A 27,627-nucleotide genomic window follows, 5' to 3' on the forward strand; every position below is an offset into this window, starting at 1 on the left:
ATTCTTGGAGACTTTTTTTTAAAGCTCATTTAATTTTTTCTGTAGTTTTTCCACCATAAATATTTTAAAGGTGCCCTTTCATGTTGGAATGGTTAAACATAACAATTTGCCTTTTTTACTTTCTAGTATGTTTTCTTTCTAAATTGCTACAGTAACTGTGTTTAAAAAAAATTTGGTCTCCCATGTTTTATCATTTTCTTTGACACTAGTTTTGCTAGGAGTTTGATTACAAGATTTTGGTATATTGAAACCATGTTGTGAACACTTATAAGGATAAAATAGCTCCTTGCTCAAAGCATGTCTGTTGATGCAGATGAAACTAAAGGAAGGAAAAGTTTTCTGTCTAGGTTAACTAGGCAGCCCATGAGACTAAAATTCTGGATCAGATACAGTTTATAAATCTCTCTCTCTCTCTCTCTCTCACTCTCACTCTCACTCTCACTCTCACTCTCACACACACACACACACACACACACACACACACACACACACACACACACACACACACACACACACACACACACACACACACACACACACACACACACACACACGTCAATGGGCCATCCGTTCTCTATCTTATCTTGCCAATACCAACTACAGTATCTCCAGAAGCGTCTCTCCTTTTTAATGTCTTTAAGGACCATTTTCTACTAGGTGAAATGGCTATTTTCTCCTCTGGTACATTGTACAACTGCCGCAAATTACCCAGTTATTCTGGATGTTTACTTCATAAGACTGAGAATAATGGATGTTGTGGGCAGCCATTGTTATAATAAAGATAGTGATAAGACATTTGAATGTAGCTGAAAGTTACAGTACTCTGGAAATAAGGTGAATATCATTCAACAGGTGGTGGGTGGAAAGTTCAAAAGGAGGTGGCCTGACTCCAGTAATGATTCAAATATTTTCATAGATGTGGCAGTAGGGAAAGTGTTTTGCTGTTTGACTTGTCCTAAGTTCATAGGTAACAGAATCTCTGTCATTCCCCAAAGTACTCTTCTGTTTTGGAAACAGAACTAATGGCTGGGAATAGCATTCAAACATCTATCCATCCCCAGCTACTTTCATGATCTCTGTCATTATGGTATGTGAGTGCCCCAGCCTCGCATGGTGGATCTGAGAATTGTTTGGCAAAGGGACAATGAGTAGATCAGATATACCTCTGGTGACTTCATAAACTGTATTGCTTATGTCTCAGGACGCTGGCAATGAGATGCAAGTTTTTCACCTCTGATCTGAAAATAACCTGTATTAGTTGCTGTAAGGATCAAAAGTCATTGCCTTTTCATAGCTCTTCACTTAGCACATAGGTTCATGCTTTCTGCAGGTGTCCATGGGGCAAACAGGCCGTTGTTTGTGCTTCGGAGTATTGCTAGTGTTGCTTTTCTTGGAGCTCTGGTGTTAACTGCACTAGCGGAGAGTGCAGCATGTTGATTCAGCAAACTGCAATGTTAGTCATAAAGAGAGACCACAGGCTTGGTTCAGTGGCAAAGGTGCTCAGGCAGGTTTATTGTCGACAAAGCACAGTAACAGTGTCCCAGAGGAGCTAAAGGTACACTAACATGTATGCCCATGACAAGGTACCAGGTCAATCAGCACCCCTGGAAGCTGTCCCCTAGAGTAGTACAAATATGTCTCTCCTATGACTGCTCCTTTTTATACATTGATACAAGAAAGTTATGAATTACACTCCAGGTGTTGTTAGTTACCACCTGTATCCTCATACCTGGTAGTTTGAATGTAACATCCTCATCCATTATTCTGCCATCCCTTCTTTACCGTTACGAGAGATCAGTGTGTTCTTGTACCATCTCTTAAGAATGTGTTTACGCAGTTACTTGAGAACTCTGTCTTTCTGTACCATCCTGTCAGGTGAGGCATGCACTTGGTTAGCTGACATCCAGTATTCCTATTTTAACAAGCTCTGCCCTAATTCATAGCCTCGGTTCATACCGTTTAGCCATGCGTAGGGCTCCAGCAAGGCCTACGCAGGCTTGTTACAGTTCTTGACTGTCTTGGCAGAGATGACAAAGACTAGCTGACTGTATGGACAACTAACCTACCCTCTCCTGGCTCTCATTTGGCTCACTCAGTATCTGCATGGGTAAATAATGGAGCGAGATCTGATCCACTTGTCAATTTGGCACCTTTCATGAGGGCTAAGGGCCAGTGTTTCTTCTGGTATATGTGGCACAATAGAGCTGTGCCCATTTATACTAGCAGAGAGTTTGGCCCAAAGTTCACTTTTAAGAAAGATCCTACCATATATATAAATCCCAGTGATCCCTGTTTAGGACAGAATCTTCTCTTAATTGTACTATTAGACTGTATAAACTACAAGAAACTGTAGCAATATTAATAATGGATCAGTCCCAAAGATCAAACATCTATTGTGAAACAAATTGTTTGCCAGGTTGTGATCTCATAACAGTGAGACTGATTTATCATAGAATTTTAATGCCTGACAAATTCCTCTTCTCATTATTCTTTTTCGTGACACAGATTAAAACTGGGAACAGGCAATACCACAAAATGTATTCCTTTTCCTGACAGGTTTTAATGATAAATAATTAATCTGTTCTTATGACACTCCTGGGACTACAATCTCATGATCTGAGGATTTGCATGATATATATCCTGTGTACATGTTGCCCTAACTGTGCTAGAGAAGTTTAATATTATAAAATACAGAAAAATTTCAGGGTCAAAGAAAGACCAGAAAAATCCCAAAAGACCTGCACGAGAACAATGTTTAACAACAATCTAAAATCGGCTAATAGAGTATAAAAATCCATCTAAGGTGCCTATATGGTCCCCATTACTGCAGTGCCTGAGCATTTCATAACTGTTGATGTATTTATCCTCACAACTCTTCTGTGAAGTACGGAAGTGTTATCCCCATTTTACAGATGGGAAAGTGAGCTACATTGTGGCTAAGTGATTCACCCAGGGCTACAAAGGAAATCTGTAGCAGAGCAGGAACTTGCAACCCAATCTCCCAAGTACTAGGCTAGTGCCCTAAGAATTGGACCATTGTTCACTGGACAAAGTTTAGTTGGCCTTTACATAGACGGCATGCTTCCAGAATCCTAAATGTATTTTGCATTCCTTCTACTGGATCTCTCAAATTTCAACAATTGCAGGCTTTTGTAGTTTGTTCCATATTACAAACATAGTTTGTGTAATACAGTTCTGTCTGAAGCTCATAAGATATCCCACTCCTTAACTTCACGTCCTGACCTTTTCTTTTATTGTATTGTGAGGGCACCAATAAAAAATAACGTTTGTATGTCTGTCATGAGAATGTTGTTTTTTTGTTCCAGACTAGTGTATACACAGATACAATGCTCTATTAAATCTTGGTTATTTAATAAAAAAGTAACAAATTATTAAATAGAAGATTGAAAATATGAAAGGAATGTTTCTGTTAAATGTATTTTCTGTGATCTAAGTATTAATATGTCTTAAAATAATGGAATTTTCATTGATCACCTGTGAAATGAGGAATCCATTCAATACATTATCACTTGCAGTTTGATGCAGTACTAATCTACATGAAATAAGTTTCCACTTTAATTACAACTCATATGGCAGATTAGCAGGGTTCCCTCTGGTGAGTAAATGTTTCACCATACTAATGGTGGAAAGTAGCTGACAAAAACTAGCATTTCTATTTTTTGGTACTGGCAGTTTTTAGTTCTTTTGAGCTGAAATTGTTTATGTTAATTTTGTTTTTTCACATTGTTGTGTATGTGCTTACAGGCTGCAATAAGTATATTTTACAAATTAGCATATGAATTGTAAAGGGTTAATCATCTTAGTACCAGGGACAGCTCTAGCTTTTTTGCCACCCCAAGCATGGCAGGCAGGCTGCCTTCAGCGGCTTGCCTGCTGGACGTCCCTGGTCCAACAGCTTGCCTGTGGGAAGTCCGCCGGTCCCGCGGCTTCGGTGTACCCACCGCTGAATTGCCGCTGAATCCATGGGACCTGTGGACCTCCCACAGGCAAGCCACTGAAGGCAGCCTGATTGCCGCCCTCGCAGGGACGGGCAGGGAGCCCCCCACGGCTTGGTGCCCCCTATGGCTTGCCACCCCAGGAACGCTCGTGGAGTGCTGGTGCCTGGAGCTGCCGCTGCTTAGTGCATATGTAACACTGACAGACTCCTGGTCGTTGGCAGGCTGGATTGAACCTGGGACCTCTAAAGGTAAATGCATGAGCCTCTACTCATAGACTCATAGACTCTAGGACTGGAAGGGACCTCGAGAGGTCATCGAGTCCAGTCCCCTGCCCTCATGGCAGGACCAAATACTGTCTAAACCATCCCTGATAGACATTTATCTAACCTACTCTTAAATATCTCCAGAGATGGAGATTCCACAACCTCCCTAGGCAATCTATTCCAGTGTTTAACTACCCTGACAGTTAGGAACTTTTTCCTAATGTCCAACCTAAATCTCCCTTGCTGCAGTTTAAGCCCATTGCTTCTTGTTCTATCATTGGAGGCTAAGGTGAACAAGTTTTCTCCCTCCTCCTGATGACACCCTTTTAGATACCTGAAAACTGCTATCATGTCCCCTCTCAGTCTTCTCTTTTCCAAACTAAACAAACCCAATTCCTTCAGCCTTCCTTCATAGGTCATGTTCTCAAGACCTTTAATCATTCTTGTTGCATGAACTAAAAGCCAAATGGCACTTAGCTAAGGCTGTAGCAGACTCATTAATCTCTAAGTGGTCTTGGTGCCACTAGAGGGGACAGAGTACCACACTCAGGAGGTATGTGGGTTACATATGCACATGGACTGAGCTGGAATTCATGTGAGCTGTTGTGTTCTTTCTAGGGAGGCACATTTGGGAATAGTCTGTCTGTCTAGACCCCATGCTCCGTTGTCATAGTATCTGAGCTTCTAAAGGTGACGTTGTTGAAACTAATGTGATATCTTGAAAGTGTGTTTAATTACTATGGCTTGAAATAGGTTTTGCTCTGGGCTTCCCAAAACTGAAGAGCAGTGAAGGCTGTTAACTAGCTTTGCAGATTGCCTAAACTGAAAGGGTAAAGTTAAAATTGTGTGGAGAATGAAAGTGCCTTTTTGCAAAGGATTTTGAGATTTCAAAATCAGGTTTTGATCTAAATCAGAACAAAGCCTGAACATCTTCAAAATTCTCCACCAAGGACAATTCTGTACATTTTTTGTTTTGCGGTGATCAATATGTTTTGCTTTGTATTGATTTTAGACTTATTTTTTATTATATGTAATAAAACAAAATGCAGTAAAAAAAATTGAAAATGAGAAGTCATTTCCAAATAAAAAATCAAAATGTTTCATTAGAACTTCCCCTCCAGTTTTCTTCCAAATAGAAATTCAAGTGACATCAACCTAATTTCGCAAAATATTTTGATTTTGGTGGAACTGAATATTCTGACAGAATATGGTTCTGCCAATATTTCTCCAACCAACTCTATATGAAATCCTAATAGGATTTTTACCATTGATTTCAGTGGGGTCAGGATTTTACCCACAATGCCTACACTCAATCAGCATGGACCCTTTAAAGCTGGCTGGTTTGCAAGGTTAAGCAGCTTTCTGTTTGCTATTCTCTAGCAGTGAGTTATCTGGTGAACAAGCACTTTGGAAAGTGATACAGTCAAAATCAGAAGAGACAAAATGACCATATGTTCCACTTTTCATATGATGTCGTGGTGTCCCAGGAACTTCCCTACGGGGCCTGAAATGATTTTGTTTTTCATCACATCAAAGTGGTTTTGTGGGGAGTGGTGGTAAAGGGTTAAAAACAACATTTGTTCAAGACATTTCTACACTGATTGGGATTTGCTCTGTGTTTACCAGGAGCAATCAATCCAGTGGAACAAGTACTCGGTGTGATGAACAGTGTTTGGATTTAAGACAGAAGTCAAATGCATGTAGATACCAGCAAAAGTGTTCTGTTGCTCATCGTAAATGTTGATGACCAGAGCTGGTCAGGAATTTTCCATCAAAATGCAGTTTCCATAAAATCAAAATTTTTGGGTTTTCCATCAGGAAAATCAAAATGAAGTACCGGTAGTTAGTTTGTTTTGGGTCAGGTTGAACCAAATCAAAATGTTTCATTTTGGGTCAGTCTAACATTAACCTGTGTTTGCCTGAGCTGCTATGGTGCCTCATGTCCCACTCTCCTCTATGGACTGGTGGTCTTGTCTGGACTACAACTACTATAATATCCTCCCTTCTCCTCTCTGGTTAAGATGCCACAGTGCATCATGGGAGTCATATGACATGGTACATCATGGGAGTTGTAGTCCATCTGGGGACTCCTTCCAATACAGGAAATGAGGCATAAAGAACCCAAGCTAAAAGTCCCATGAGGCACCACAGGGGACACAGATTAAGGTAGAACAAAACCAACATGAATAATTTTCAATTCAGGAATGTCACAACATTTTGTTTTGATTGAAAATGTCAAAACAACACTCTGACATTTCCAAATTAAAATGTTTTAGAATTTCTGTTCTGTGGGGAAAAAAAATCAGTATTTCAACTTTTTTTGCTCAATTCAGGATGAAAACTAATTTCAAAATATCAGAATTTCCCACAGGATGGAAATTCTGGTTTCTAAACAGCCCTATTAATAAACATGTGTTCAGTGAATAATGATAAACTCAAAATACACCCAAAATTGGAATGAATAATAAAAATAAACCTTAAAGGTGAAGGACAAGGGCACAGAATCATTTTTAAAAAAACTCAAGGCCAAATTATGTTGCTTTCAAACCTGTCCTCCAGGCCTTGAAAATATGAATGTATTCACAGACTGTCTCATAATCCGGAGATTTCAACAGATTAAATTCAAACACATATCAACAAAAATCCTGCAAGTATTGTAATTCAAAATATGGAATCCCAAATATGAATTTAAAAGCCTATTTTGGGGACTCTCCAGACAAGACAACTTAATTATAGGCTCTCTGACAGAACAGGTACTTCCAAATATTAACAATTGTAGCCCTCAAAGTAGTAATATAGTTAAAGACATAATGACAAATCTCCTTACACTTTTTTTTTAAAAAAGAATCTTTCTTTGTGCAAGTAAATTATCAAAGGAAAAAAGGTTAGTCAGTAGCTCAACTCAAGATTTCATGTTTCTTTCCCCCTCTATAACACAACTACTGGAAACCAGTCAGGTTTTGAATCAGAAATCCTCAAGAAAGTGATGAGAGGTGACTTTGCAGTTTGTCTGTCAACCATTTTAAGATATTAGGTCAAAATCTATGGTGGGGCTAAGTTAATTGAGGTCAGTAACTTCACTGAAGTCAATTGATAAGCCCAGCAGAGAATTTGGCTCACAGCCTGCAAAATATACAGAATAGCTGATATTAAATAAGGTACAGCCTCTCCTTCAGAAGAGCCAGATAATTTTTTTTATGAAATTCATGCATCTTGTCTCACTTTTATTAAATTTAACTCCACAAGCAGAACTTGTAAATCATTTTATTTGAAATATGAACAGCCTTTCATAACATCTGGTGTAGAGAGAGGTCATTCCCCCCCCCGAATAAAACTCAGTTCTTCAAAAAGGGTTTGGTGGTTTGATTTATAGCCTACACTAAGGAAATAAAACTGAATAAATGTGTGTAAAGATACGTGAGCCTTATAACCAGCTTTATCGGTTTTACAGGCATTTTTGGTAATAGAGATTTCTTTTTAAAATTAAAAGCGGCCCAGCTTTGTTTCAGCTCTTCTCTGAGATGAAAGAGCTGTAGAAATGCTGATTCTTAACACAATCCTATGCTAAGACTACAGCATGCAACTCCAGACGTCAACATTTTACTTTATACTGGTCAGTAATAATTTAGTCATCTTATTGCTTCCCATGCCCATCCAGGGGTCCTCAAGGGTAGGCAACAGAGTCTGAGCTAAAGAGGCCCACAAACCATTTTTCTTCCAGTTGACATTAGGACTGAGCCAAGAACCCAAGTTTAAATCCACGATATGCCAATGCATTGCACTGCCCCGTCGTCTGCAAAGATTGACTAGCTCCTCCAGGAAAAGCATAAAGACCCGTTGCTGGCAGTAGATCCTCCCTGCCCAACAGCTCAGGAGTTAAAAATGGTTTAACTGCTGGCATAGAAGGGAGAGACATATTTTCAGCACCATTCCTGACAGTCTAACTGAGACCTGTTGGGACAATGTGGCAACTGTGTTTTTTGTAACTTTGCTTAAAAACATATCCTGTCAAAATTGTCAATTAAAGTGTTTTCAGTGCCAGTTGAGGGGAATATTAATACTGTGAATTATGTTTATTCAGAAACTGCTTGAGGACCAATCCAGAATGGGGGCCCATTATGTTAGGCAGTGTAATAGAAGGTCCTTGCCCCAATCTAAATAGACAAGACACAGGGTGTGGGAGAGGTAGGACACACAAGCAGAGTGAACAAAGTGATGGCATCAGACATGTTAGTTCCATGATGATGATTTTGGCTGTATTGACTTAGAAGGGGATCTGCTAAATGGAAAGAAAAGCTCCTCTGCATAGTACTGGGCCCAGGGCAGTACTCTAGCGAGGGGTGGTCCTGGCTGGGCCCCATTTTACCCCTCCTCTCAAGGGCAGCAGTCCCTGCTTTGGCAGTTCCTGCTGTGGCTGGCTCCTCTGCAGTTTTGGGAATCTATCATTGTCAATATACAGGCCATTTTCCTAGTCTACTCTGAGCTATATGGTTAATACACTTACACCACATAAAACAGAGTTGGCTGCATTGTCAGAGGAGCGATATAGTTTGATATATTTTCCTTCCAGCGCAGCACTGTCTGGGATATATGTGCGTCTATTTCACAAGAGACGCTTACAGGAGTCTCGCTGGTTTTAGATTACTGCTGTAGGCTACTAGCTCAGATTAAAGCAGCTTCAAATTCAATTAAAATTGGAAATAGCAAGATATAAATGATATTAACTATAGCCAAAATATGGATGCCAGTCTCCCAGGTTCTTGCTAACACCTTGTCTGCTGCGTTCGTAATAACCAAGGTTATGCTATTGAATAAGTCAACTGTAAATTATCTATTTAGCTCAAACATGAAGTGCTCCCATCGGGGGGAAAAAAAACAGGAGTGGTATGTTTTTCTCTGTTGGGAGTTTTCCACTGGCTCCAAGGTGGGATGCCTCGATACTGGTTTTTGCAGAGCAGTTTGCAACACTAAACCGGCACCAAAAATGCGTTTTTGGACAGTGAACAGTGTTTTCAGCAATATTTGTTTATCTCTATCATCAGCCCAGGTTTTGAGCTGTCCCTGCACAGCTGCAGAGGCGTAAACAAGAAATTCTCCTCACTCTTTCACAGACACATAGGTGCTCCTCACAATAGCTGTCCCGCTGCTCCCTGTGTCCTCAGGAGCAACGCTCCAAAAAGAAGCTGGTAGGGAGGAATACTCTACTCTATCCTGACGGATAGACTAGACTCTGCACTCCACATACACAGGGAGCAGCACTCTTGAAGGCACGGTCTCTCTGTTGCCTCTTTTTACTTAGACACAATCTAGCCCAAAGATTTGTAGTGAATTAGTTCTAGAAGCATGCTGGAAACAATTTGAGACTAAGATACTCTGGTGGTTAGTTCAGTTGTATTCATTTAGATGGAATAAAGGGGCCCACAGAATTAAAGGTGTTGACCCAGTTTTAAACAAGGTTTGGCCTACAGATAGCTTAGCCTGCTGAGTACCATTGCAAACATGTCATTTTAACCTTTTATTCAAGATACAGAAAGGAAGGGGAAAAACAAGGAAAGCATTTGAAATGTGAAGCATTAAGTAAGGCTTTCATTTTAACACCCCCCTTTGGTTCCTTTTCCTTCAGTTGGGGAGAGTTTTTAAAAGGAAAAAAAACACACCTTGTCTGACAGTCTTTTAGATGGTAGCAAAGGTAGTAATAACTATCGTTTTGGGGGGGGGGGCAGGAAAGAGAGAGTTAACTCTGATGAGCTGTTAAAGCAGCAGAGTCCTGTGGCACCTTATAGACTAACAGACGTTTTGGAGCATGAGCTTTCGTGGGTGAATACCCACTTCATTGGATGCATGTAGTGGAAATTTCCAGGGGCAGGTATATATATGCAAGCAAAAAGCAGGCTAGAGATAACGAGGTTAGTTCAATCAGGGAGGATGAAGCCCTCTTCTAGCAGCTGAGGTGTGACAACCAAGGGAGGAGAAACTGGTTTTCTAGTTGGCATGCCATTCACAGTCTTTGTTTAATCCTGAGCTGATGGTGTCAAATTTGCAGATGAACTGAAGCTCAGCAGTTTCTCTTTGAAGTCTGGTCCTGAAGTTTTTTTGCTGCAAGATGGCCACCTTAAGGTCTGCTATAGTGTGTCCAGGGAGATTGAAGTGTTCTCCTACAGGTTTTTGTATATTGCCCTTCCTAATATCTGATTTGTGTCCATTTATCCTTTTCCGTAGAGACTGTCCAGTTTGGCCAATGCACATAGCAGAGGGGCATTGCTGGCATATGATGGCGTATGTTACATTGGTGGACATGCAGGTGAATGAACCAGTGATGGTGTGGCTGATCTGGTTAGGTCCTGTGATGGTGTCTCGGGTGTAGATACGTGGGCAGAGTTCGCATTGAGGTTTGTTGCATGGATTGGTTCCTGAGTTAGAGTTACTATGGTGCAGTGTGCAGTTACTGGTGAGAATATGCTTCAGGTTGTCTGTGGGCGAGGACTGGCCTGCCACCCAAGGCCTGTGAAAGTGCAGGATCATTGTCCAGGCTGAGTTGTAGATCCCTGATGATGCGTTGGAGGGGTTTTAGCTGGGGACTGTATGTGATGGCCAGTGGAGTCCTGTTGGTTTCTTTCTTGGGTTTGTCTTGCAGTAAGAGGCCTCTGGGTACACGTCTGTTGTTGCCGCTGCTGTTAAAGTCTGATCCCGTTTCCTAAGAAGAAAAGACAAAAGAAAACAAACACACACCAGGGAAGATAAAAGAATAGCAAAGACAGAAGATAAGGCTTCTGTCTCTGATGTTGACTTTCACTTGCAGCCTCACTGCAGGTAGGCACAGCACACGGTTTTACTAGTTCACTCTGAGACTTGGCAAATTTGTACCATCATTAGGTAATTTAGAGTATTACATTTAGCTGACTTTTTCTGGTTACAGGCTTACAGCTGTGTTGCAAAATATGCCATTTTGTCTGACTAAGCTAGACCCTTATTATATGGAAGGAAATAGGCGAGAGATAGAAAAGAGGAAAAAATCATGTGGGGAAGGAAAGGACGTGTGGGGTGGGAGGTAGGCAGAACTCTCACATCCCAGGTAGTGGTTGGTTCTGGCTGAATTCCATCAGAGGTGACAGTGGTATCTGGTTCCCTATCTCTGGCCTGGTCTGATCAGGACATCTCAGAGGTTCAGAATAACTGAGTTCCCTAAGGCTGGAGCACCAGGAGATGGTGGGAGTGTCAGCCATGACAGTGAATCTTGCTCCAATAGCTAATTTTTCTCCCAGAGTTTCTTTAAGGACACCAAAATGGCATGATGGGTTAAATAGCCAGTTCTCTCATATGTTCCATCCGTTTGGCTTAGTTGTCAGCATACCAATTTTGGTTCACTGATCGCTTGATAAACAACAGATCTTAGCACAGTTCTTGAGTTACATGAGTGGACCTTTTTAGTTTGGACTAAATCAGTCTGTCTTGCTTTTTGCATTTTTCCTCATTAGATGTTGTAAGTTATTCCCAGATTCCAAGGCCAGAAGGGACCATTGTGATCATCTAGTCTGATCTGCTGTATAACACAAGCCATAGCACTTCCCCAAAATAATTTCTAGAGCATCTTGATTTAAAAATTTGCAGTGATGGAGAATCTACCACACCCCTTGGTGAATAGTTCAAGTGGTTAATTACTGGCACACTCAAACATTTATGCCTTATTTCCAGTTTGAATTTGTCTAGCATCAACTTCCAGCCATTGGATGGTGTTTTACCTTTCTCTGCTAGATTGAAGAGCCCATTATTAAATATGTGTTCTCATGTAGATACTTATATAGACTTTAATCTAGCCACCCTTTAACTTTCTCTGTTAAAATAAAGAGGTTGAGATCCTTAAGTCTTTCACTAGAGGGCATATTTTTCTAATCCTTTAGTCATTCTCATGGCTCTTCTTTGAACACTCTCCCATTTATTAACATCCTTCTTGAATTGTGGGCACCAGAAATTGACACAGTATCCCAGCACTGGCTGCATCAGTGTCAAACAGAGACAAATAACTTCTCTACTTCTACTCAAGATTCTTCTGTTTATGCAGCCCAGGATCACATTTGCTCTTTTGGCCACCATGTCACGCTGGGAGCTTATATTTAGCTGATTATCTGCCATGACCCTCCAAATCTTTTTTCAGAGTCACTCCTTCCCAGGTTAGAGTCCCCTGTTCTGTAAGTATGGCCTCCATTTTTGTTTCCTGATGTATAGATTTGTTTTTAGCCATATTAAAACATATATTCTTTGCTTGCACCTAGCTTACCAAGATTGCTCTAAATCAGTGACTCATCCTCTTCATTATTTACCAGTCCCCTCATTTTTTTTATTTTTTTTATTTTTTTTTTTTTCATCTGTAAACTTTATCAGTGATGATTGTATGTTTTCATCCAGGTCATTGATAAAAATGGTCAAAAGCATATGCCAAGAACCAATCCCAGTGGGATTCCCTTGTGGTACTACATACATTTTCACTCTTTCTACAGCTAAACTCATAATTAGGGCACATGTAGACACCATTATCACAACAATTCCAAATCAGCTAAACAGCACGTGCTAGGTATAAATCCTATACCAGCAGCCTCTCTGAGTGTCGGGGCCCTGCAGTTGCTTCTACAATCATATGGGAAAGTGTAAAGCTTCAAGGCCTGCCCATCATTCTGAAGTATCAAGTGGCACAAGAAGGGGCCATGAAGCAAGAACAGGAGGTGAGGAAAGCTGGTAAATCCCTATTTTCACGGCAGGAAATTACTACTTCTGTGGAGTAAATAGTTACTGGGCCTTCTCAGTCTTCCCACCATCTACCTGTCAGCTTCTTCTCTGTTCTTGTGGCACCATCTCTGGAGCAGCCAGTCTTAGGAGGGACATGTGAGAAGGCAGATGGTAGCAGTGACTTTGCCAGTCACCAGTGGATACACTAAGATAAGAGTGCAGGTGAAGAAAGAGCCAGAGAGACACAGGATAGGGGAAGTCTGGAGAGAGGCAAAGCTACCAAAAACTTGTGTATCGTTGGGAGAACTGAGCTAGAGCCACCAAAGACTTGGACAGATAAGGGGAGACGGGCTGAAGTAGGGTAGGAAACAAGTAGGGTATGATGTGGGAAGAGGAGGACGTAGGACAGCTTTTGCTTGAGTGTAAGATGGTTGGGAGTTTGTGAGTGGCTATAAAAGGTTGGAATGGCTCAACTTATTTGACATTTGGCAATTCAGGTGGTGTGCATTGTTGAGATGGTACCAGATTATTATGAATGGCTGAGACTGATGTGAATGAATGTGGCAAGCGTGAGTTTGGGATAGCTTGGTATGTCTGAATTTGTTAGAGGATTCTGGGAGCAGGATTCTCTTAGCATTAAATAAATGATATTGAAAATTACTTGAAGTGCTGAAGCTGCACTTGAATGGTTAATAAAGGCTCAATCTGAGTGTATGTTTCAACATAGAACTTTTGAATATCAGTTGGGAGACCAGCTCACAAAGTAAAGAAGACATAAAAATATGCGATCAGTGGGTTTGGTTCAAGCTGACCTGGGTCAAAATGTCCACTCTGGATGGCATCGCATTGAGTTTAAGTGAATGATTGATGAGAAGGTAAACGTTGATTGAGCTATGGTCTGTGTCTGCTTTGCAGTCCCTTCTAAAACATTAATTAGAGAAAACCAGTAATGAACACCCACAGGGCATATTTCTGGGACATGACTCCTTTGAGAACAAAAGGTATAAATGCGAAGCAAAGTAAATGTTAAGTTACACCTCTACCTTGATACAATGCGGTCCTATATAACGCAAATTTGGATATAACGTGGTAATGCAGCGTTCCGGGGGTTGGGGCTGCTTTACCTCATTATATCCAATTAGTGTAACCGCAAGTGGTTCCTCTGCGCCCGCCCATTACTTGCTGAGGCCCTCCCCAGGGCCCCCCCACAGCTCACCTCTGCTTCGCCTCCCCCCACAAGCGCGCCACAGCTCCACTTCTCCCCCCCCCCCCCGTCAGGCTTGCTGAGCCAATCAGCTGTTTGGCTTGGCAAGCCTGGGAGGGAGGCGGGAAAAGCAGAGCTGCAGTGTGCTCATGGAAAGAGGCAGACTGGAGGTGAGCTGGGGCAGGGGGGCCGCAGCAAGTAAGGAGGGGAATGTAGAGGAACTGCTCCCTACCCCAGCTCATCTCCACTTCACTGCCGCCGCCTTCTCCCACAAGCACGCCACTCAGCTGCGCTTTCCTCCCTCTCAGGCTTGCTGGGCCAAACAGCTGATTGGCTCAGCAAACCTGGGAGGGAGGGGGGAGAACCGGAGCTGTGGCGCACTCATGGGAGGAGGCGGAGCAGAGGTGAGCTGGGGCGGTGGGGCCCCAGGAAGGGCCACAGCAAGTAACAGGGGATGCAGAGGAACCGCTTCCTGCTCCAGCTCATCTCTGCCTCCTCCCCTGAGCATGCCACTGCCACTCTGCTTCCCCCTCCCCCCCCCAGGCTTGCCGGGCCAAACAGCTGATTGGCTCAGCAAGCCTGGGGGAGAGGGAGGAGAAGTGGAGCTGTGGCGCATTCGTGGGAGGAGGCAGAGCAGAGGTGAGCTGGGGCGGGGAGCGGTTCCTCTCCCTACCCCAATATAACACGGTCTCACCTATAACATGGTGAGATTTTTTGGTTCCTGAGGACTGTGTTATATCGGGGTAGAGGTGTAGTTCCCCAATTAACATCTGAAGACACTGTGAGACAGAGGGCCTAGGGCAACCTAGGTCCTGCGTTGAGGGACTTTTGCGGGATTCTAGAACCAGAAGGGCTCAGGGTGACCTAGACCCTGCTTCAGGGGACACTTGACAGACCAAGTACCTGAAAGGGGCAGAGAAGAAGTCTCCATCTAGATTTGGTAGATATACCTGCTTTGTTTGCCAATCACGATACTATGTAAGCTAACATAGTTACTGAGAGTTTATGCTTGGGGAGCTGAGGCTTATTGGAAAAGATATGTACTGTGCAGCTTTAACTGCTTGTATGATTCTTTCTCAAAGAAATTACTGTGCATTAAGCATATTGGTTTCCAAATGTTGGTACCGGTGGTAATCCGCCCAGCTGTGGGCCAATTAAAGATCCATTTCAACATGCATGATGAAGGACATAAATCCACACCGTGTAGAAGTCAAGCATAGGAGTTTATTATGTACAGCGTGGATGGAGTGTCACCTTGCTTATTAGGCTCAGAGACACTGTCAATCATTTGATTCCAATGGAGTATATGGATTTTCCATGGCCGGGGGAAAGTGATGGAGTAGGCAGTTCCACACCCCCAGATAGGTTTTGCAGCAAGACAAGATAGCACATTAGCCAATGGTCAAAAGGTTACATAATGTCTCCATCCCGGTCTCAAGTTAACATTTAATTAGTACTTTATTAAAATGTTAATATAAAATATATGTTGAATTCTGATTTTGGGTCCATAGAAATGAAGCAACTCCTCTTGATTGTCCAACAGATACATACCTAGGGATTAAAGCAGGGATCGGCAACCTCTGGCACACAGCTCACCAGGGTGCTTACCTGGTTTGTTTACCTGCCATGTCTGCTGGTTCAGCCAACCGTGGCTCACACTGGCTGCGGTTCACCGCCCCAGACCAATGGGGGTGGTGGGAAGTGGCGCGGGTGAGGGATGTGCTGGCCGCGGCTTCCCGCCACCCCCATTGGCCTGGGACAGCGAACCACGGCCAGTGGGAGCTGCCGCAAACTGGCCCGGCCCGCCAGGGTGCTCACCCTGGTGAGCCACGTGCCAGAGGTTGCCGACCCCTGGGTTAAAGCAAAGAAACGGTGAAAGTATATGGCAATAAAGATTGTCTTTCAGGTTGCTCATTTTAAGGCAGGCATTGGTCCCTGGGAAAGGGAGGTGGGAGGAGGCCATATCTTATACTGACATGCTTGAACCTGTCATTAACTCAAGGTTAGTGTGTGGGAAGAACATTTCCCCACAAAGAAACAAAACAACAGAAACAGGATTTATTTGTTTTCTTTGCAACTTTGAATAAGACACAATTATTGCCCTAACATCTGGTGTTTTTGCTAAACAGGCTCATCTTAGCAAAGCAAGATTCTTTGTTTATTCTGCTTTTTCTTAGCTAATCAGTATTTGCGAGGCCTCTGACCTCTGACTTTGGGCCTATAAGAGAGCTGACAATTCATATACCAAGTTATTACATAAGCTATGGATTTTAACCCTTCACATGAGCCCAGAGGCTACCATGGGCTTGTATTGTAGAACTCCAACTAAATAAATAACAGTAGCTGATTAAAGTTTACCAACTACTAATTTCTGTATTTACAGATAAGATCAGAATGTATAACTTGATACTAGGCCTCTTCTTGTTTGCTTATTTATGCTGATTATTTGAACTGCATAACTGTAAAGTGCTGAATTGTGCTGCTGGATTCTACATCTAACCATTGAGTTGTGTGCTGGTGATTGCTCTCTGAGAGCAATCATTGCTACTTGATTTGTCTCTCACTGGAATGGTATGTCAGACTTTTCATCTTAAAACACAAGTTAAGAGGTATAAATTGGAATTAGCTTTAGACTAAATTTGATTTCTTTTCCTACCAAAACCTCTGCTGTAGGTATTTTTATTTCATCTGCCATCTCTGCATTCCGAGGTGCAGGTAGTGTCCAGTCCTGAATTCTATGTAGGTCTAATTTCTTCTGCATCATCGTTATTGGGGTAAATGTTTCATTTCACATGGAAGGACTGGTCTGGAGTCACAGACCCTGGAGCCAGGATGCCTCAACAGCCCACCAGGAAACTCAGCAACTTCTGTCAGAATCTTCTCTGTGATTTGACAAAAGTTTGTCAAACCTGAGGTGCTTCCAGTAAATATTTCGGGTTTGACATATCATTTTCCTCTGAAATTATGTTGCATTGGAAAATTCTCAACTGGATCTTGTACCAGTGCATTGGGAAAAGAAATCCCAATTTATTTTATTAATCCCAAGTTATTTTAATGACACACTGTTTCATTAAAACAATGGAACACACGGTTATATCTTAGAAGTTAAACTACTCTTGTGCATTTAGGGGCATGTTCACTCCCTGTGCATGGCCAGACTAAGACAACCCAGAACCCTAGGCACACTCCTCATGGGTGTCACCATGGCTATGCCACTTCATAGTGGGAGGGGCCACCTATACACAAGCAATCTGATGGGTTTATGGCCAATCTACCCATCATATGTCTTTGGGCATGATAGGCCTGCCCAGATGACTTTACTGTCAGCTGAGGTCTGTCCAAAGGAAGGAAGACTCTCAGCCTTCTGTATTAAGGCATCTGTGATGGGGTGTTAACACTTTCAGGGCTAGTGTGGTGTGAAGGTGGTCCAGAGGGGGCCAATTAACCATATAGGCTGCAGCTGAGGGAGAGCCAGGGACTGATTTAGTTGGGGATTGGTCCTGTTTTGAGCAGAGGGTTGGACTAGATGACTTCCTGAGGTCCCTTCCAACCCTGATATTCTATCATTCTATGAAAAGACTAATTGAAGATGAAGCCCAGCTGGTCAGGAGCAGGCTCGGCTTCTGTAAATTGAGAGCAGAAAGGGGCTGCAGGGAGAGAGTCTGTACTCTCTCTGAGAGAAGAGAAATGTGAAGGAGTAAACTCAGTGGGGTGTATAAGCTGAGGGACCCTAGCTCTGGAAGAAGGGTCAAGCCCAGAGGAGTTGTGAGGAAAGAGAACCCGAGAAGACAGAGTAGGAAGAAGCTCAGGGAAACAGCAGCAAGGAAGGGGACTATGTAGATCTTGGCTGCTGGCTATAGGGTCCCTGGGCTGGCACCATTGTAGACGGAGGGCCTGAGTTCCTCTAGTAGCCCCTGGGAAGTGGCACAGAACTGTTGGAGGTGCCACCTGGACAGCTGGTCCAGCCAAACTTTGATACCCTGGAAGTGGGGACTTTATAGTGACCTAGCAGAAGACTATGTTGCGAAGAGAGAGATCTGTGAAATATGGGAAGAGACCACCGCAGCCATGCAGTGACCACTGGCAGAGGGTATCATATGGGAGGAAGCTTCTAGGCCATGCCTGACCAGGAGGAGGCACTCTTGCAGTGAGTACTCCCTTCTGACACCACCCCAGCAGAATCATGAAGAGGTGGCTGCAGCATAAGCCCCTGCATACCCAAGGACTCCTGTTAGGACATTGCTGCCCCCGAGAGCATTGGTCTACAGTATTGACTACAGAATAAAGTGAAGGGGTAGTTCACATATATGAATTTGTTAATCTACATGTGATCAGATTTATTTCACCACACAACCACTCCATACTCCACCTGCACAGAGCCCACATACTAAGGCTTTCTAGTGGTGTTCACGCTCAGCAAAAGGCTACAGTCAGTGGATAGACAGTGTATATAAAACATGTGCCAAAGGCATTTATTAGAGCTAAGTAACAGAAATAAGCACTTACGCTGCTTTAACTCTGTACACTGCTTTGAACATATTAGTCCTCAAAAATCTGTACCCAATTCTGGAAATGTCTCAGATTAACTGTTCTCCTTAGGAACTTGTGCTGACGTATTATAGCTTGTAAATAATTCACACTGGCCTCGTTAAGAGTAGACTGGGGCTTTGACATCTGTGATATTTTAGCTTGAACTGCAACTAAAAGGCACAGGTGAAATCTTATGCTTTTGCAAGGGAATAGATCTAATCTGAGTGCGCCCTCAGTCTTGACAAAGCAAAATCTTTTTTAAAAGCAAAAAATCCTAAAACTACCAGAGATGCAAATATCTCAATTCTCTCTTCTGTTGTATCTCTTCTTCAGGTTACATGAGAAGCTCTCTTGGGCAGGAACCCTGCTTCCTTACCCATCCATAAAGCCTAGCATGGTGGTGGTTTGGCACAAATAATAAATAGCAGTGACTGATTCCACCAGTTCCCTAAAGAGACAAAACAGCAGCTGGAGGTATAATAGAGGCACATAAGAGGTGTAACAAATTCCTGTGTGTAATGCAATTAAAAACTTTATGCTGTAAGAGTCACATTAAGTGGAGCTGTTTTAAAATGAGAAGTAATAGAACTGAAGAAAGAAATAAGTTTTATAATGTATCATTGTAATACGGCTTGCTTTGGGAATTCTCTGCCTCAGTTCATTAAACTTAGTAGAAGTCTTAGTTACTTTTAAAAGTTAAACTAAAGAGGTTTTTTATGGTATAACGGGGCAGTTAATTGGATTTTATTGATCGAAATGATATTTTATTATACTTGTAAAGTACTTTGAGGAGCTTATGTTAAGAGACTTAAAGAAAGTGATTAATTTATAAAGATCATAGTTTAATCAATTACATTTATAATAAGAATTTTATGCTACAAAGGAGACTAATGCTGAGTTTCATTATATGGTGTGTTCTAATGAAGGGCTTATGTTTATATAGCCCTCTTCCTCCAGAGGGACCTTAAAACTCTTTTCAAACTGCAGTGTGATAAGGAACGTTTGAGTCAGAGGATATTTGAGGAGAGAATAAGCGGATGGTGTTGCAAGTGAGAAAGGGTGAGAGGAGGAGGAGACAGAAGGAAGGGATGAAAGCAGTGGTATTGAGATGGAAGGAGAAACCCTGTATTCTCTTTCTACCAATAAACTATTTCAATATATGAACTTGGCCTGGCAGCAAATGACTTGTTCAAATCAGATAAATTCACCTGTGTTTGAGCTATAGGAACAAGCACAGACAAACCAAAGTTTTGTGGGTTTCAGATTTTGTTTTCTTCATTCCAAAATAAAGTTGATTTTTCCAGACTGTATTTCACAAGTGACCAGGCTTTTAGACTAATGCCAGTTATTAACTTAAGTTTAAATGATTTTTGTTGTTGTCTGAAAGTGACAGCTCAGGCACATGCTATGCAACATTTTTCATAAATTTGTTATCAAATGCCAGTGCATGCTTGATCAAAATGAACGCTCTCCAGTGAGATTTTTTTGTTTGTGGCTGCCATTTTGAATTCAGTGCCCTTTTCTCTGTTGACAAAGGCTAAGCTTTTCAAAAGTGGGTAACTAAAACTAGGCTCCAACATGTATTTTTAAGGATCTGAATAAGTGTCCTGACTTTCAGAAGTGCCAGACATTCATAAACTCCTACTGAAGTCAATCAGTTTCAGAAATGTTCAAAATTCAGCCACTAAAAGCCCCTACACAGGTTCCTAAAGTTGTAATTTCAGGCACCTGTTTTCCACTAATTTGGTCTAAGACACAGGAGGCTGGTTGTCATTGATAAGAAAGACATTGTTCTCTTTTTGACAGTCATTTTACTGAACAGCAAAGGAAACTAGGAAAGAACACAAAGCATTCAGCAGCTTTCTTACGGTACTTCTACATATCACAATTTATAATTATGCTATGATTGCTCAGTTCACTTGTCCATCAACATTCACCATCTAAAACTTTTTTCTGCTTTTCACCTGTGCACCTGGTTATAAAATTTAAACCAAACCGAACTACATAGATGTCAGATTTCCAATTGCATCCTGGGATGAATAAATTATGCAAATTACAATGACCATCTCCTCCCTCCCGAATGAGGAAGGATGGAATGTCTCTTGTAGGGAGAGAGTGTTTTTAAAGAGGATATATGTCGTTGTTGTTATGACTAACAGCTTACATGTAGAGCTTGACAGGAGGAACCACTTTGAGGGGGTTCCATAGGTTCCCAGTTAAAATTCCAGCTGAGATACATTCTTCACTAAAAAACACATGAAGAAACATCAAATGAGAAAAGTCTTGTGATGTTCTTAGTTATTAGGCTCTGTGTTGTAAAATGAAAACCCATTTCTTGTTTCCTTCACTGGTTTGGGAACTACCCCAGCCCCTGCAGTCCTCACTCACTTGATTTGTTTCAGGATGCCCATGTGTATCTTTTTTTTTTTTTTTTTTGAACTTGGTGTCAGTTACAGTTGTGCACAGCTGAAAATGAGCAGTTAAAGATGGTCCACTGTCCTAGGGCTCTGAGCAGTGCTCATTACTGGTGTAATTCACTTGTGGTTTGGTGGGTCAGCACAGGTGTCTGTTCTGCTCACACCTGGCTTGAGGGCTGTATGCAGGGACTACAGGCAGAACAGCCACACAGGGATGTCTGTGCACATCTCACTCACCGGGGAAAGGATAGACCAGCTGCAGAAATGTAGGCATCAAGAAGTCCATAATGGAGGCAGGCCAGGGGCGGGGTCTTCAGATCCATGTTTACAATGATCCTGTGGTCTCAATATCCTGTACAAATACAGAGACGTCAAGACCTCAATTTCTGCCCATAAGCTGGAATAGAGCAACCCAGAGGCTATTCAGCAGCCCTGCAACAATACTCAAGATGCACAATGCTCAAATCCATAGGCTTCATGAGGGTGGAGTGAATGTAGGCCTCTCAGAAAGCTACACACACTCTCTGGTATAGGATTAAACAAGGGGTGGGCAAACTTTTTGGCCCAAGTGTCACATCGGGTTTCCAAAATTGTATGGAGGGCTGGTTAGGGGAGGCTGTCAACCCAGACAGCCAGGCATGGCCTGGTCCCTCTATCCAGCCCCACACTCCCTGACCCCTTACCGTGCAGCACAGAGTACCAGTGGCTGGTGGTGTTACAGCCGCACTGCCCAGAGCACCAGGTCAGGCTGCGGCTCTGCAACTGTGCTGCCTGGCCACCCAGAGCGTTGCGCTGGTGGTGGAGCGAGCTGAGGCTGCAGGGTTGGGGGACAGCAGGCAAGGAGCCAGGGGCTAGCCTCCCGGGCCAGGAGCTCAGGGGCCAGGCAGGAGGGTCCCGGGGGCTGGATGTGGTCCACAGGCCGTAGTTTGCCCACCTCTGGATTATTCTGGATGGAATACTTAGTGATTCAGAAGCATTCTAGTGGATTGCTTCTTTTAGGGGATTTTCTTTATTATTTAAAAACCCTAAGGAAACACAATTTTTAAACATTATTCAGTGGAATATTAAAGAACTACAAAAATATTGTCCGGTCCCTACTTTTGAAACCTCATCTCCATCTTCCTCTACTTTTCCTTCTCTTCTCCTGCTCCCTCTGGAATCTGCATTCCATCACAATGGCTTGCCAATTACAGAACCAGTTTCTCCTCCCTTGGTTTTCACACCTCAACTGCTAGAACAGGGCCTCATCCTCCCTGATTGAACTACCTCATTATCTCTAGCTTGCCTGCATATATATACCTGCCCCTGGAAATTTCCACTACATGCATCTGACGAAGTGGGTATTCACCCACGAAAGCTCATGCTCCAAAACGTCTGTTAGTCTATAAGGTGCCACAGGATTCTTTGCTGCTTTTACAGATCCAGACTAACACAGCTACCCCTTTGATACTTGACAACCTTTTTGTTTTCCACTCCTTCCATTCAGTGAAGTCTGGATTTTTTCAGAGATACAGCCCTGCATTTGCTTTTTCTTACAGTGGGCTCTTGCACTCCTTGTCCAGAAGCATCATAGACTTGACATTGGTCTTCTCTCTGACTCCTCTGTTTCCACATTTTTTTGTCTTCCACTGATTATGCTCCATTAGTTTCCTTTCTTCTCCCTCACCATGGTGCTGGCCTCTATGATTTCCCCCATCTCCTCCACATCCACCATCCTCTCTGATTTTGACTCTAGATCTTCCTTTTCCATTCCTCACATCTCCTGCCTTTATCTTCAGCAACTTCTGTTTGAACAGACCGTCTGGCCCATTAGCCTATTATGTCAGCCTCAACACAGCTTCCCTCCACCTTTGTCTGCTTCTCCCACAACCATCTTCACACTTCTTTACATGCTAATCCCCACTCTTAGCTGGAACATCTTCATGAGCTAATCTGCAAGGCCTCTATCCTCTCCTCCAGAGCGACTTCTGCCATAATACCTAGAAGGAATACTCATCTGGTAACGGCTGGATGGAAGGGCGGTTGCAGGTGGCTGATATTTACTTTATAAAATTGATTGTATGATTTATTCCTATCCTTCTCCTTGCATCCTGTTTGTTTGTCTTTGTCTTAGATTGTGAGCTCTTTAGAGCAGGGTCTGTATTTGAAAAGCACTTTGTGGGCTCTTCTACAATATAAATAATAATAACTGTCCAATGTGTCTGCCACATGGAAGATGCATGGTACATTAATAAGGTTGCATTGTTACTTTGTCCTTTATTAATGCAGGTTTCCATGACTCCAAAGGGAGAAAAAATTATCAAAGCCAGTAGTTAAAACTGACAATTTACATTCTGGTCGTCAGCTTAAAAAATGTGATGTACATTTAAATAATTAGATTCTTTGAGTGCTTGGTCACATATACTGCTCCCTGCTCATCTTCTAGTAATCTTCTGTAATAACACAAAACCCCATGGGATATCAATTTCCAACTGTCTGACTTGTTCTATTTATAGCAAATCTCTGTGATCTGAATGGGCTACATTTTTATCATTTTTAAATGTGTTACATTTAAAGCCAGGTAAAGAACTGTGTGTGCTATATGTATACTAGAAGTACATGCTATATCTGCATGATTGGAACCTGCACATAAGATGGTTGTCTTAATGGAATATTTTCATTTTTCTACAGAAAATTGACTTTTTAACTAAACAAATCTTTTTTCAAAAAAGACTGGTGTACCATGGGAGAAGTACTTCAACCAGGGAGCCTGGCCTACAGATGAGCATGAAAAACATGAACTACAATTCCCATGAGGCATGAAGGTGCCAGTTCAGAATCAAAACATTTCTGTTTCAGTTTCTGGTTTTAAGAAAAAAAAAATCCCCAAGAAAATTCCATTTTCTGACCAGCTTTGTCTACACAGTTCAAAGCCTTAAGCATTTGAAAACTAAAGGTAGTTCTGAACTAAAACCCTACCTCTGTCTGTCTGGTTATTTTTTTATATCACTATCATGAATGTAATATTAACATGCCTCCAAACTTTGACACAGTTCAGATCTGGATCCAAACTTCGTTGCATTGAACTATTTTTGTTAACACTTTTGAACTGACTAACAACATACATGGTGTAAAAACCAACATGAGTATAAAAGCCTTTTCTTAAGTATTTCAAGAGATACTTGCCACTTATGGGACAGATCCTCAGCCCTTACACCATCCTCTTGGCACCATTCCCACATTGCAAAGGATATGCTTTGACTGGGATGTGGGGACTTCCCTCTTATGGGAGAAACCCCAGGTGGCATGGAGCTGGTATGGCTGGCTCTGTGCCGCCTTCTCCTGGGTCACTGACCTAGTGGATGTTCTGAGGGCATGCTTCAGGGAAAGCGAGCTGGAGAAGAAATGGGAAGGACCTGTGTTCTGGTTATTCTGGGCCAGTGGAACAGCCCATATGGAGCCCTTCCAGCTTGTACAAGTTAGAATAGCTCTGAGGTTCCTCTAACTTGTGCAGAGAGGTGAAATTCACTTTTCCCCTACCCTGCTGCAGTAATCCACAGGATTAAGGAGAGCAGAGAAGTAACCTAAATCCACCTAAGTACCCCTCACCAAGAGGAATTCAGGAAAACCTGAAGATCTGACCTTGTCTTTTTGGGGAAGTTTGCTTGTAAAATCAGAACCAGTAGAAAGCTTCTTGTTAGCACCCTCTCTTCTGTAATTGTTTTCAGTATTTGATATTCATAGTTAGTCTGAATCATGATTATAAATACTTGTCATAGTTTAGGATTGTTAGCTTTAAGCTTCCTGCTGTATAATTGTAAGAATGTAGGGAGATGAAGGACAACTAGATTCCTTTTAAGTAACATGGTGGGTTGAATGGCCTCTGTGAAGCTGCTGCCAACTGGATCTAATTTAACCAAACATGTACGAGTCTTCTCCAAACCAGTAATGTATTTCATTAATTTAATGAATAATTCTATCCTTTAAAATTTTTTAGTGCATTTACATGTGATGGATATAGGAGACTGAAGTTTGTGTAAATGAGCAAATCAAAGTGACCTCTTAAAGTAAGCTGCAGATGGAGAATGGGGATGGGGAGCATATTTCTCCTATTGAAATCATCATCCTACCCACACTATTAGTGCATGAGACAGAAGTCAAACAATGCCAATTGTTCCTATCCTGGGCTTGTTTTTCCAGGTCTTTTATATTAAGATGTAATAATGCCACTTCAGCCATTACTGTCTGTGGAGTGTGCTTCTAGGCTAGCCTTTGCATCACTTGCCATGAGGTCACCAAGAAACACTTATTTATGTAGTCTGTCAGGCTTTCCTAAAATGTCACAAATATGTCCATCTCTGCTGTACTACTTGGATTGTTGTAGGTCCTTATGCCTGTTTTGGACTTTTTCATTAGTTACTCTATTAATCGTTTTTACTTTGTGAAATATTCAAACACCTGCATTGAAAGCTGTTTAGTTTGCATTGGATAGACTTCTCATTTTTCCAGGACTCTGCTCCATATGAGGGATGCTTTGGACGTTGCTTCTCCAGATCTTAAGTTTGGTGGTTTTGCTAATCACATTGGGCTTCTGCACTGTATTGAGTTTTTGAAATATAGCACTTGCTTTACCTATTCTGGACCTATCGTGAATGATGCTATCCTGATAAGTAAATTTATTAATGGTTTTCAAGGCTTCATCTTTCAAATAGATAAAATCATTGGTAGGCAGATTAATTTAAAGAACTTCCATCTTTGATTTATTAATAAAACCTATTTGCTTGGAAGAATTTGCAAGACCATCTATCTTTCACTGCATATCTTCAGTTGATTTATTTATAATACCAGATGTCATCTGCAAAGTTTGTCTCCGAGCTCACCATCTATCTATACAATACCTATTTCCATATTGACAGTCCCTCGCATAGCAAAGTCAATAATGACTCCAAACAAAATGGAGGACAAGATACAACCTTGCCTGATACCAGTCTTAACACCAAACCAGTCTATTTCTGGTTTATCTTTACTGCACATGAATTTGGATGTTTTTGTTGGGGACTCCATGGACTTCTGTGATGTTAGTGATTGTCTACACTATCAAATGCCTTCTGACAATCCACAGAATTCAGGACTGCTAGCAGCTGCTATTCTGTGCACTGCTCTATGATATTACAAAAGATGATGGTCTGGACTACAAAAGATTGATTTATTCCTTTATCCCCATATTCCTCTTTTTCATTGTTTATCTCTCTTTGGCCCTAAGTCATTGAGCAGGATTAACTTAGCGTGTTTTCTTTCTGCAATAGCATCCCAATTGAAGTCCATTCTTCCTTCCTGCCTTCGCTATATCCCAGATGGTCTCTGCTGTATTAATATAAGATTTTCTAAGGGCTTCCCATGCCTTTTCTACATCATAGAAAACTTTTTCTGCTATATTGGAAAGTTGACATTCTGAATAATTTCTTTATATATTTGCCCCCAAGTTTAAAGATGTTAATCATTCTTGTGATCTTTATTGGTAATTTCTTCTTCTTCTTTTTTTTTTGATTTATGAAACATTAACTCTAATTTGATGTGAAAGTAAAAGACAATGGAAAGCAGCACAGCTCCCATCACCTTCTGTTGAATACACAGGAAGGACAACTCGACACCACCCATGAGCTGTGATAATGCCACTAAAAGTGTAGGGAGAGCATTCAAGCCACAGACCACTTAAAACCTTGGAAAGGTAGGCTTGCTTTCACTCTTACCACCAAGAAGCCTCTACCCTGATCCTTAGAAGACAATTTCAAGGTAGGAGAGGGCAGTTTTTAATCTCTTGTTCTGTTTGCAGAGGCTAAGGGTTGCTACTTCGTGCTAGGTGCTGGAATGGTTTTGTGAGGTGGACAGCTGTTCACTGAGAACTGGACTGAGACAATTAGCTCTTTCTCATAAGACAATGAGAACGGCAACTTGGCTTTCAGAAGTCAGCACTGCTGGCAAGAATGTTTCTTTAATAGAAATAGGCCAGAGAGGCCTGGTTTTTGGTTTTGCAAAACACCCTTGACCAGATTTCAGCTTTCTAAAAAATCAAGGGTTTATTGATACGAATCTTCATTTGGAGGAGGTTAAATAAAAAAAATCCATTTTGGCCATCTCTGGTTCGTGTTACGAGATTTTACAGTAAGCTTGAACTGTTGGTAAAGGAAGAGCAAGCTGGGTTGGTGCTAACAGCAAGTGAGGATATGTCAGTTCTGTTTTGGAGAATGGGGAAAAGAGAAGCAATAGTGGAGAGGTATCTGTAAGCAGTGACCAGTGTTCATTGAGATGTGTGTGTGCCTGTAGAAATAGTCAGCCTCCATTTATGAGAGTCTCTTGGCTGCCAGTGTTTTTTTGTGTGAGCAATGAGCCTAAAGCCTCTTACTCAATTTCCACTATGTAAAGGGTTTACTAATAAATAGGGTTCTTAGCTCTTATAGTTTGATGCTGCAGGCAACTGTACATCTCTTTCCATTCACATATTCCAATGTTGACTTAAAAGCCTTTGTGTTTGCAAAAATCTCATGCTAATTGCC

At 41.9% G+C, this 27,627-nt stretch overlaps 1 protein-coding gene across 2 annotated transcripts in view; it reads left to right on the top strand.

The window, feature by feature from the left end:
* STK32B (serine/threonine kinase 32B) overlaps nucleotides 1-27,627 on the top strand; it is a 275,254-nt gene that overhangs the window by 54,094 nt on the left and 193,533 nt on the right. The gene's annotated exons all lie outside the window — the stretch shown is intronic.

The sequence above is a fragment of the Gopherus flavomarginatus genome, chromosome 3 (assembly GCF_025201925.1).
Source record: "Gopherus flavomarginatus isolate rGopFla2 chromosome 3, rGopFla2.mat.asm, whole genome shotgun sequence".
Lineage (NCBI taxonomy): Eukaryota > Metazoa > Chordata > Testudines > Testudinidae > Gopherus > Gopherus flavomarginatus.